The following is a 13,031-nucleotide window of genomic DNA, read 5'->3' as shown; positions in this document are numbered from 1 at the left end:
TATCATCAAAGTCACACACTGTCGCTTTTATAATATCTTATTCATCACAGAAGCCTGTTCAGTGTGGAAACGCACAGGTGTGAGTACCAATAGACAAGAATCATTTGGGAATCATCTCGAAGCTGCTTCCCCCCCTCCCCCCAACCACCGCCTCTCTCTGAACAGACTCGTGAGTGTTCAGGTAGCAGGTGATCATCTCTCAATATCAGGAAAATGTGTTTTCACACAGCATCCTCTGGGATAAATCAGGTTCCTCCTAGGCCAGCCATTGTTGCCATTAAATTTGGTGGCTTAGTTTGCCCTGTGTTTCACGATTTACCTGATTCAGGGAGCAGTTCAGAAAGAGCTCACATTTAAACATCCTCTTTTTCTCCCCTGAATTTCCTCAGCTTCTGAGCTGAGCAATAATCATTGAATTTTATGTTTTTGTCAAAATAAGCTGTCAGAAACTGGTCCAGATCTATTACAATGCAACATCATTTTCGCTGCCCCAGCATTCACCTATCGTGCTCGGACCAGAGGGGGCCCAGCAAACAGACATAAATCCAGAGATCTATAATCCTTCGCCTCTGAAGAAGCGGCCGTAAAGTCCATCACTCCAGATATATGAGGAGAGGGAGACAAAGGACAACCCGATGAGTTTCGGAGGGACCGTAAAACAGAAAAAGAGATCTCACTAACTGGGTCGGTCTCGTTATAAGCCAGCCAGGCAGGGATGTGATTTACGGTTGGGCGCTGACTGGCTGGCAAGCTCGAATGTCTCTCTCTCCCACACCCACCGTCCTGAGCGCTCGTCGGCCCCTGTGAATGATGCCGATGGCTCTTGGGGAAATGGTGCTGTGCTCGGAGTCTGAGCAAGAGAACGCGCCCTGGAGGGGGCGGGCGTTTAAAAGCACAGACCGTGCACCAGACAAATGTTCTGAATCCAGACGCCCCAAGCCGCCGGGACTTCTCGGTTCCATTACCTGCGGAAGAGAGCAGTCGGCACGCAGGCTTCGGGCTTTTTTTTCCTCAGCCTCCCTCCCCGCGGCCTTGCTTCTCTATCCCTCCCTCCTGTCTGTTAAAACCGATCGCAGGGCTTCTTGTTAACGAAGTCTGTGATTTTTATTTAAAGCTGACTGAAAACATGACAACTTGCTGTATTCTTAAAAGAGGAGAGGGAATAAAAAAGGATGGGCGAGAATTCTTCAAAATACCTGGAGAAAATAATTCTGAATACAGAAATTTATATCGCCTGGTCATAGGTTCCTATGATGTTACAACAATAAGACTGGGAATTTGTGAAGCCTTCTTCAAGTGTGGCTCTGAATAGTAATGTTCCAGTTGCTTGGCTGTATAACAAATTCCCCAGAAATGTAGTGGCATAAAACATCCATTCCTTATGCCCATAGGCTCTGTGGGTGAGGGACCCATACAAGGCACAGCAAGAATGGCTTACTTCTGTTCCTCAACACCTAGCGCCTCAACTGAAAGACTCAAAGGCTCCCGTTTGATGGTTCCTTTCCTTTATGCACATGACACAGTTGATGCTCATGTCGCTGAGACCCTAGCTGGGACTGTTGGCCAGCTGTGGCCTCCCCACATGGCCTTCCTCACACCACGGTGGTTGTATACCAAAGCCAGCATCCCAAGGACCATGTGGTCTTATGTGACCAAGTTTCAGAAGTCAAACAGGGTCACGTCCTCCCCATTTTATTAATTGAGGCAATTACACAGTCCTGCCCATGTTCAAGGGGATCATAGATCCTACCACTTGAAGGGGGAGCATCAACATTTCGTTGTAAGAAAAGTCTATGGGACAGGGTTTAAGTCAGTGTGGCCATGTCTTAGAGTTGTCCAGAAAAACAGAACCAATAGGATGTATATGTAAGGAAAGATTTGTTTTTTAAGAAATTGGCTCATGTGCTTATAGAGGCTGGCAAGTTCAGAATCTATAAGGTGGGCTCTGTTAGACTGGAGAACCAGGAATTGATAATAATGCAGTTCAAGTCTAAGGCTGTTTGCTGGCAGAAATCCCTCTTGCTTACAGGAGGTCAACCTTTTGTTCTATCAAGGCCTTCAATTGATTGGATGAAGCACAGCTTTACCCAGACAAGTTGACACATTAAATTAACCATTACGAGTCCACCCTTTGTCAGCTGGGCATCCATATGCATCTCCTTAAATTATACTTGTTCTCCAAATGAAGACAATAACAAGGTCATTCTTCCACCTAACATGATACAGCTGCCCTGTGTAGGACTGAGAACTCACTAACCCTTTCCCCGGGCAAGGATGCAAAGTCCTTGCATAATGTTTACTCTTCCCTTTTATATCTTGTCACTTGAATACAATGACGTGAAGTTAATATTTACATACCATGACATAAAATGAATATGTTTTATGTTACACGATGAAGAGATAAGAGAGGAAAGGAAATAAAGATACTCGAGATATATATATATATATATATATATATATATATATATATATATATACACACACCACATTTCATAATGAAATAAGGAAGAAAGACTCACGACAATTACAGTCCATGTTTCTGGAACTGGGCGTGTGGTCATGGCTGTTATTTATGGCTGACTCCCTTCTTCCACCTCAACCTCATCCTCCCTGGCCCCTGTGCTTCATGCTGTCATTCCTATAACATCGTTCTGCTTATACAGACGAGCCCTGTGCCACGTAGAGGGAACCGCACCAGGGCGTGGATACGAAGAGGCCAGGATCATTGGCGGGCTATCTGGGAGATGAGCTACCACACCTAGAAATAAATATTTCTCCACTCCTCAGATGTCAAGTTCAAATCACAAAACGGACAAAACTAAAGATAAGAGCTTGGACTTGGACGAGATCAGGGAGGACTGTGGATGTCAGATTAAGAAGATCAGTTTGGTTTGGTAGGTCAGTGGTTCTCAGCCTTTGGTGTGAGCCAGAATCACCTGCAGGGCTTGTTAAGCTGTAGATGTGGGCCCTCCTCCCCAGAGTGTCCGATGAGGTGGGCAGGTCTGAGCTTAGGCCTGTAATTTACATTTCTCACAAGTTCCCAGGCCATGCTGGTCCTGCTGGCCTGGGGACTGCAGTTTGAGAACCGCTGTCGCGGGTGAAGCAGACTTTAAGCAAAAACAGTGACACGATAAGATTTTAATTTAATACAACTCAGGTGATTTTGTGAGGAATAGAAGTGTGTAGGTACCATTAACGCGCTATCGCGGTGGTGCGTGTAAGGTGCAGCTGAACCTGGGACTAGGACAAAGGAAGTGTGCCGGTTGGGAAAGTACAGGTAAGGGAAATATTAAGCTTGCCAGGTTTGATGATTCCTTGGATTCGATTGGTGGCTGGGTAGAGCGGAAGTGGAGTAAATGGGAGAGGAAGGTAGGCCATTAGTGCGACCCCTAATTTTCTAGCATGGATAACTGGGCGGATGGCATTAGCATCGATTGAGGGGGAAACGACAGATTAAAAGAGGGGCAGTTTGTGGACATGTTGAATGGAGCGTCAGTGAAGGACTTTCAAATGGAGGTGGCCAGCAAATAGTTGGCCCTATGAGTCTGAAGCCTGGAGGAGGTGCTTGGGGTAGAGGTACCGATTTGAGAATCATCGGCCAATCAGTAGTGAGCCTGAGAACTGATGAGCTCACCCTGAGGTGTAGCGGAGAAGGGCGGGGAGTCAGGACTGAGTCCCGGAGCAGTGCTTCCCATCCCCGACTGTGCGTCGCCTGGGGGCTCTGAAACTACGGAGATTCTGATTCGGCAAGTCCGGGCCTGAGATTCTGCATCCCTGACAAGCCCCAGTGATGCCAAGCCGCTGGCCTGAGCATCACTTTCGTAGTAGCGAGGCTCGGGGGGAGCCCCAGCACTAGAGGGAGCAAAGCAGTGCAGAGAACCAGGAGAAAGCCCCAAAGGAGAGAGATGAAGTCAGAGCAGTCCAAGGACAGCTCGGAGAGTGTGCTATCAAAAACCGAGACCAGATGCTCCTGGGGCGTATGTGTCAAATGTGTAGGGAACAAGAAAAATCTGTCCCCTCTTCTCCTATTAGGTTCTCGGGTGGGGCCCTGGAAATAAGACTGACAAAAGACAGATGGACAAGAGAAAAACAAACCCAAGGTTATTGGCATGGACACACACATCAGAACACTCAGAGATGAGTACCTCAAAGGGAGGGGCTTATAGAGCATCTCGACAAAACGACACATTTTTGGAATAGTGACAAGACAAAGGAAAAGGGCTTTAAGTTTCTGGGAGGGTAAATTGTTGGAAGGGAAATGCATGGGGGAAACCATGGAAGATGAGGGTAAGTTCGCTGTATAAATTCCTCTGGCGCAGTCTCTGGGCTGATGAGGGTCTGGAGGTGTCTTTGGTAACAGGAGAGGGGAGACATTTTTACACGTGTACATCCTGCTTTTAGGCAAATAGGGGAGGAACAGAGAGCTCCTCTTGTATCTGCTTCTTCTCAGTTGCCTTCAGGTCAAAACAACCTCTCGCGCCAAAGCGGCATATTTTGGGGTGGCATAGTCTGAGCCCTTCAAGTGCTCGGATAGCTTGGGGCGGGGGGGGCAGAGTCGAATTGGAATCCAGGATGCAGTAGGTTAAAGATTACACGGGAAGTGGCTACCTGTAGCGCGCATACACCCCTATCGTGAGGGTGAGCCCAAGAGAAGTGAGTGAAAATTAGGAATGAGTGGAGTGAAGGGACGTCTTTGTTTTTCAATCACGAAAGAAACCTGGGAGTGGTAAAAGGCTGGGCAGTAGAGAGGAACACAGGAGGAGGCGAGGGTGACCAAGATCCAGTCCAGCTTCAGAGAGGAAGACGGGATTGCAATGGGTAGAGGGAGTGGTTTTGATCAGGACAAAGAGAGAAACCTCGTCTCTTCACCGTGGGCATTAGCTTCCAAGATCTGGAAGTCTCCAGTGACAGTGGGGTCCAGATGTGCCCCTCAATTAGCGTCCGAAATCATCTAGACAGGCCGAGGTTGGCCCTCAAGTCAGTGTTCGAGGACAGTCAGACCCTCGTGACTGGCTTAAATTAATTCTTGCCTACAGTAAAATTTGAGGATCCCTGATTTAAACAATACATTGTAAATATGGTGCTGAAAAGTCGACTCCCAAACAGTGGTGATCTGGGCACAGCACAGGTGCTGTGTGTTACGGCATGTTAATGTTGAGGCATAAACAATAGTATTAACTCCGAGGGAAAAGAAGGTCAAAAGGAAGATGACTCAGGCTTTGAATGCAGATCCCTGGACGGCATTCCTGGAGGGCTTTCAGGAGTCGGGGGCTTCTGCCAGAGGGGGATGTGCTGGTTCCTGTCCTGCTCCAAGGCAGACTCTTCCTCCGTGGGGTCCTCTTCCGGTCTCTCTCTCCAGGAGTGTAGCCTGGCCTTCTGGGCAGCTCAGGAATCCCAGAGAGAGGAAAAAGGAAGCCACTAGGCCTTCTTGAAGCTTGGGCTCAGAAGTAAGAGTACTCAGTCATAGGCCAGCACAGAGTCAGGGGGACGGAACATATAAACTCCATCCATTTACCCAACACAGGGACTGTCCCCTCATGGAAGGACTGAAAGACTAGAGGTCCTTTGGCCTAAATCTTTTTTCTATTTATTGGTTCTGATTGAAAACTGACAGAGTTCTACACCTCCCACCCCACCCTCTACCCACAATTTTTATATGCGACATCTTGCTTAATGAATGCTAAAACCCACAGAATATGTGCTTTGCGCTAACCCCTTTTTGGGAAGAAAATTTTCAGCTACATGTTTATACTTCATTGATTAGGCTACATATCTTCAAAGTCAAGTAGATCAGCATCACTCTGGGAGATGGTGGTTTAAAAAATTCATTATAAATATGGAGCTCTTTCCAATGCAGATTTTAGGTCTAGTCCTCAGGAGTCCGGGCTGCTCTCAGTGCCCAGGAATGTGCATGTAAACAAAGTCCGATGCAGGTGGGCGTCCCTGGATCACAGATCTACAAAGATTATTTTAAATAGTTTATTCGTTTAGTCCTGTTGCTTTTGCGTCTTTGTATTCTTTGTATTCTTAGATGTCTGTTTTCTTTCCTACTTCCCGAACTGTCAAAGAGAAAGCTGGATACTAGTTCAAGTGGTAAGGAAGGATTCTAATCAGTAATGTACGACTGCAATACTAGAAAATGAGAGTCCAGCATGAATGGAAGTAAATTAATTTGTACAGAGGTGACCGGGCATTTTAAAGGGAAAATGACGGAATAGGAAGGGGGACTGGCAGGGGGCTTGGGCGGAGTCAGGGAAGTGGAAACTTTCGAGGGGTTGGCCGGTTGGTCAGTGTAACTGCCGATCAGGCCACTGTGTCCGTTAGCTGGCAGTTACCCACGTTAGGTTTCTGTCCTCTCACTGAGACGAGGAGCCAGGGGACTACGTTTCAAAGGATGGCTTCCAGATCCTTGGGAAAGACACCCCTGAGTTGTAGGAGATACACACGTACATCTCGAAGGAACAGAAGGCCTCACGATTGTAAACTCATTTTAGTAAATACTCTAAGAAAGGGTTTTCAGGGGCACATGCTAGGCGTTGGGGTAAATTCATAGTAAATTCTTTGGGGAGCCTTGAGGCTTCTCAGGCGGACCCATTAAGGGGGCTGGGGGCATCTTAACAGCTTTGCATGGTGAGAAACTGTGTCAGCATGTAACTCTTTCAGTGTAGAGGGTAGGGAGTAGACAAAATCATTCGTGCTGAGAATCTGCTATTTCTAACAGGCCAGGATTGAGGCCTAATTGAGAAGAGGGCTCAGAGGACAGAATCTTAGTCACAATTATGCCTTCCTTTAGATTCCCCAAGCCCCATGTTTAGATTAGGAAACTAAGGTACAGATAGATTAAATAATTTTTGCAAGGCAATAGAGCGAGTCAGTAACAGAGCTATGATTCAAAACAAGTTCTTTGGTCTACAGCCATACTACCCTGAACAAGCCCAATCCCGTCTGATCTCGGAAGCTGAGCAGGATCAGACCTGGTTAGTACTTGGATGGGAGACTACCTAGGAAGACTAGGTGCTGTAGGTGTAAAAAATAAATTAAAAAAAATAAGGGATTGTAAGCTGACAAGGTCCTTGCGATCTGTGAGGTTAACCAAGGGTTGCCTTGCCTAAAATATAAAAAAAGTTTAAAATAAAATAAAATAAAAACAAGGTCTTTGTTCATGACTCTGTAGAGTCTAAGCCAGAGTCAGGAGAAAGACCTGGGGGACTGTACAAGTCGTGATCCCGGGGGAGGAAAAGACATGATATTCTATAAACGTGTAGTCACTGCAAAACTATCGAGTTTTATCCGGTTTAATGTAAATTCCAGAGCAGTTTCTAGCATAGCGGTACATTTACTTTAACATACTGTTTTCTTACCTGGTAACTTAAGTTTGGTAAAGATTTTTGTCTCTGCTTAAATGCTTTCCATTTTTCTTTTAGTTAATTCCTTCAGGACTTAATTAAGTTGCAAGGGTTATTTTTTAATCATTAATCTTATGTCTGTATCAGATTAGAATTATATTTAAATAACAATTGATGCTTTAAAAACTTTTAAGAGTTTAATATTGGGTATACATTTTTATCTAAAGAGAAACTGAAAATGATAAGGATTTCAACAGGAACCAGTTTACTGGGTGAAATTCCACCGAGGAGCTAACATTATTAAAACTGAGAGACAGCTAGTAATTCCACCTCAAATGGTTCTTAATCCTTGGTGTTTAATTTAGCTTTTCCAGAGAGCGTCTGATCCTGATGTTTTCATAGCTTCTACATTTCCCGTTAGTACTTCGCCTTATCAAAACACATGATTAATTTCTCATCAGCTTCATTGACTCCTTGTTCTGTTGGTTCATATTTTCACCGTCATTTTTTATTAGAGGAAGCTCATGGATAAACTAAAGGACTGGGCCATAATGTCATTAAAATGGTAGGAAAACAAAAATCAGAGCTCATGAATGGTTTACTCATTGAGAGAGATTTTCCTTGAGCCTACATTATTTTGCTGGAGAAAATAAATGCTTTTTAAAAGTTGCAATCTCCCTTTTAAGCAAAAAGCATTCATCAATAACAGCTTTGACATAACCATGAATAATTCATGCAGTCAACAGAAATGTACCATTCTGGGCCGACCTTCAAGCTGGCTTTATAAAGATTAAAAAGCCTTGGTCGCTGTCCACACACAAAAAAATATCATATTTTGGTTTTATAGTTGCCTTTTGAATTTTTGAATTTATTAGTGTTATTTGAGACTTCCTAGGTGTCCCCAGTCTGTGGACATGAATGACGGTTGGCACGGTAACGTGAAAGAAGCATTGCCATTTCACCGGTCTTATTCCCAGCTGGTGACACAGGACCCTCAGTGTCACCAAACATTTCTGGGGAGCCCCAGAGGCATCTTATACGTGTTGGCAGACAAGTGCATTCCTTCAGGATGCTGCCAGTCGTCTCCCTTTGGAGCCGTCTGTTGACTGGCTATCCGTGGTCTGCGCGTCTGTGAGATGTGTGGCTGTTTCTGACAGAGCTTGGAGGACGCTGTCCCCTTTTGCGTTTCCCTCCCTGCAGTTCTGAGTTTCCTTTCAGGCAGTTTGGCAGATGAGACATCCTGAAAAACTCCCACAAACACCAAGAGCACTTGCTAAAACATGAAAACAAATCCACCACTTTTAAAACGAATAGGTGAGTTTGTCAGAAAATAAAGAAAACCCTGAGTCTCGGCAACAGGCAGGAGAATCCACGGGAGAAGCAAGCGGTGAGGTCGCCAGCTGCCTTAGGGACCGAGCTTTGATTTCGGGGCTGACTGTAGAGGTAGCGTGGGACTGATGGGGACACGGGGGTCAAAGCCTCCAGCCTGTGAAGGGGGGAGAGCTGGATCACTGATCACTGGTCATAAAGGTGAGACCCAAGAAAAGCTACACAATTAAAATAAAATCCCACAAAACAGTGGCGGACAGCAACCAGACTTGTCTGCTCGGCCGGGAATCTGAGTGGGTGTAAAAGCCTCCTGCGAGAATTTGTGACCATAGCCTGGTCATTTTGCAAGTCTGGGGCCTGAATTTACATTATTTGTAGCCTCCGAAATAATTTAGAACCTGAATTTAAAGTGGACCTGAGACTCACAGGTACCTTGCAAAAGTGAATGCAAGTCTTCCCAAAGGAGGTCATCCTCTCACCTGAGGCCTCAAAAAATGCTCTCAGCTTGGATTCCAAAGTATATGAACAAACAAGACACACGCACACGCACACACACACACAGACACACACAGAGTTCATAATGAAATAAACCACCATGAGCAAGAGTCAGGAAAAAAAAATATCTTTAACGTCTTTAGGTATTAGAAATATCAGGTAGAGAATATAAATTATGCTTAGCATGTTTCTAAAATTAGGAATTGAAACAAGAGTAAGAAACTAACAAAATGACTAACATACTTGATTTTTTAAAAGAACTTCCAGAAATAAGATATATATATATAATAATCAATATTAAAAACTTGATGGAATGATTAAACACAGACCAAGCTGCGAAGTGAACTAGTGAACCGGGAGATCTGAAGAAATCTCACTGAATCCAGAAGAGAAACAAAGGACGAGAGCGAGGTTGTGACAGAGAGGCTGCAGAAGTCCGCCACACATCTGAAGAGGGTGGCGGTCCGGCAAATTTTGAAAACGTAATAACTGAGCATTTCTTATGTGATTTAAAAAAAATAATAAAGGGAGTAGGGAAGAAATTATATTCCAAACTTCAGAAATTACTCTTCATAAGTCAGAGCGAGGTTGGAAGAGAGTCTGGGGTGTGTGTGTGTGTGTGTGTGTGTGTGTGTAGATGCATATGTGAGTACATGAGTGTTGTGTTAGCTTAATTACTATTGGGCCATCTCATTCCAATGGCAGAATTTTCTCAATCCTGATTTATTTTTGGTTATTTATTCTGTCCTTCCCTGCTTATAATGGATAGTTTTCTTTATTTCCTTTATTCCACTTTGTAGTATGGAAGATACATGTTGTCTGTCTTTCTTTCTTTCTTTCTTTCTTTCTTTCTTTCTTTCTTTCTTTCTTTCTTTCTTTCTTTCTTGTTAAGAAAAGTTATCATTAACAGAATATTTTTCTATCAAAACCTGAAGTTATTTAGTGTCTCGGTTCTGCTCCAAAATCAGAAAAGACTTTAGCACAGTATTCACTGAACTCTTCTCTCCCATATCCCTTGTTTGGGCTCTCTAAAATGACAGATTTACCTTTTTCACCAATATTTTATTATTAAAGTTTTCACGTGGCAAAATTGAAAGATTCTACAGTGAGTACTCATGCACCCATCACCAAGATTCCATCAGCAATATTTTTCCCTACTTGCTTTATCACGTGCGTTTCCATTCAATCATCCTCAATCCATCCATCAATCCATCTTTTTTTGATGCTTCGAAGTCTATTATTATTAAAGATCACCTACTTTGTTTTTAAACCAAATAGAACAAAAGAGCTAGTCTCACATATAAATCAATAATTGAATAATTTACCAGTGTATGTGCGCGCGCGTGCGTGTGTGTGTGTGTGTAATCAATTCATTCATTCACCTCCTGCACTTGCTGCTCAGGTTTTGCGTTTGTTACTGGTGTCTCTGGTAAGGTCTGGTTCCCAGTTTGTTGTTCCATACAATTTGTGAGCAAGGAAAACGGAGGAGAAATGACCTATGTGAATTGGGTAGAAAATTAGTGTAAATGAGCTCTAAGTAAGGGGCTGGAGATTTCTTCTTCACTAATACCATTTATGAAATTTTGTGATATCTATTTGGCTGCCGTATTTTGAAAGTCTTAGAATTTTTATGGAAGGATTGACTGGGATTCTCCAGGCTTTCTGGAGGAAATAGAATTTCTCGAGTCACTCTCAATATTATTCTATTATTACAATTAATATTTATACTCTTTGTAAAGTACTAGTTTACCATTCATTCAAGTACAAATGCATGACACCTATACCAGGGAGCATTTAAACGTCCAACTTCAATTCTATTATGCACTTTCAAATTTAAAATGGAAGCCACTTCATCTGATCCTTGGCCTCTAGTAAGAGGAAGCATAAAAGGGTTAAATGCTGAATCATTAATGGCTTTGGCTTAATGGGCTTTTTAGCTGATGGAAGCTAAAAAGCTGAACTCCTACAAAGTGAATGTCAGTTAATGATAGCTCTGCATGGAAGAAGAGAAGAAAAATGATTCTTTTATGTGAGATATGGTCACATAATTTTTGTCTGATTGTAATGTAGAAATATCATGGCCATCAGCAAAGTGAATGAGAATTATATTTTAGTTCAGTTGAGGCATATTTGATATACTATTAAGATAGGGAGAAATGGAAAAAAAATTTTTGTTTTTTTTCCCTTCCCCTCATCAAAGCCTTATAAAAACATTAGATTACTACTTCTCATTAAAATGTACCCATTTTAACACAGTACCTTGTTTAACACAGTACCTGTTGATCACTGGAACATTAGACAAGAAACTGTGTTTCAATTCTGGCTTCACCTCTACCAGCGTGTAACTTTGTTTGGGTCACAATGATTTTGAGCCTCGGTTTCCTCATATATAGGGATATTAACCCTTTTCTTGCAGCACTATAAAGAGGAGCAGTGATAAGGAATAACAGCGCACCTGGTACAGAGCTTGGAGTGGAGTAGATACACAAAACGTGGCTATCATTATTATTTGTATTATTATTTTGCCTATTTTGGAATTGTCTCGATTTTTATTTCAGTCTTATTTCCTTAAGCGGTTCAAAGTTACCATTTGTGTCGGCCGTTTGGAAAACCTAATTCTACTTTTTGGAATGACCTTCTCATGACTTAAAATCTCTTTAAATCAGACCTGGACCTTCAGCTAAATTAGGAAGTTGGTTAGATGACCACAGTAGTACATGGCAATGACCTCTTATATATACTTAATTCCCCCCCCCACCACCCCCCGCAATAAAAACAATTGATAACACTCCCATTCCACCTGGCGGTACTTTTGGCCATCCAAAACAGTTCATTCCCACTTTCCACCACTCTAAGTGCTCCATCTGTCTCCCTTGTGATGTGTTGTGTGTGAAGAACAGAGCACAGGATCAAGATATGAAGAACTGCGGCTTTTGGCTCTTTGGACTTTAGCTCTGTTGTGATCTCAGTTTTCTCTAAGCTTCAGTTTCCTTATCTGTCAAATGGGGATCTGAATCTCTCTTCTATCCGTCCACCTCAGCAGTGTCTGTAAGGATGAAAGAGCTCTGCAAGTCGTGAATACTATCAACGTATTAATGTAATAATACTTTTAATGTGTTATTAACTAATAACGTCCACTCAGAAGCAACATTGCAGAGATCCATATGCTACGGATTCTTAATTAGGTAAATCTGCAGAAGCCACTGGTGGAAATGTCAAGAGAGGAGAGGTTTCAATGCATTGAAACACAACTCACGTGAGCTTAGAGTAATGCACTGGCTCACTTAACTGGGAATAGAGAAGCACATAGAGACTACTCTGTTTCAGGCATGCTAATGTCAAATGAAGTCTCCATCTCGCTTGTGTTTTTCTCAATGTTTTGGTTTAATTTTCTTACCATGCGGACAGGCTTTTTCTTTTATTGAATAAGAGGGCTGCTGATAACCTCCAATTTGTATTTTTCAAACTCTGTGATCCCAAAAGGAAAGGTAGTTTTTTCCTCCACTTCCATAGGGGAAAAAACCCCAATATCCCAGGGAACCATTCTCAATCCAATGCTTGTAGTCAGAGAGATGGGGTTCTCTGAGTGGGCACACTTGGAACAAGAAGGCAGAGTTTGGGGATCGGCAGCCCACTAGCATTACATGACTTGGGTAAAGGAAGAACACTTGGGATCATTCTCCAAAGGAAGCAAAAGGCCTGGGCAGACAAACACGATAGCTGTCACTGTAAGTGTGAGGGAGGAAAGGAATTGTGAAGTGTCCTTATGAAATGCCCGAGGTCTTTTTATTAAACCAGCCACTCTCCTGTTTAAGATTTCTGGGACCTTCATCTCAGTTTGCCCAGGAAAGTCCTGTTTCA

General features: G+C 43.2%; 1 protein-coding gene and 1 pseudogene across 1 annotated transcript in view; both read left to right on the top strand.

Moving 5' to 3' along the window:
- NBAS (NBAS subunit of NRZ tethering complex) overlaps window positions 1-13,031 on the top strand; it is a 258,704-nt gene that overhangs the window by 5,357 nt on the left and 240,316 nt on the right. The gene's annotated exons all lie outside the window — the stretch shown is intronic.
- On the top strand, window positions 6,908-7,026 carry LOC118606169 (annotated as a pseudogene).

This window comes from Rousettus aegyptiacus, unplaced genomic scaffold (genome assembly GCF_014176215.1).
Source record: "Rousettus aegyptiacus isolate mRouAeg1 unplaced genomic scaffold, mRouAeg1.p scaffold_m13_p_7, whole genome shotgun sequence".
In the NCBI taxonomy this organism is placed as follows: Eukaryota; Metazoa; Chordata; class Mammalia; order Chiroptera; family Pteropodidae; genus Rousettus; species Rousettus aegyptiacus.
Note: the sequence above shows the minus strand (reverse complement) of the source record. Positions and strands in the feature narration are given on the sequence as shown.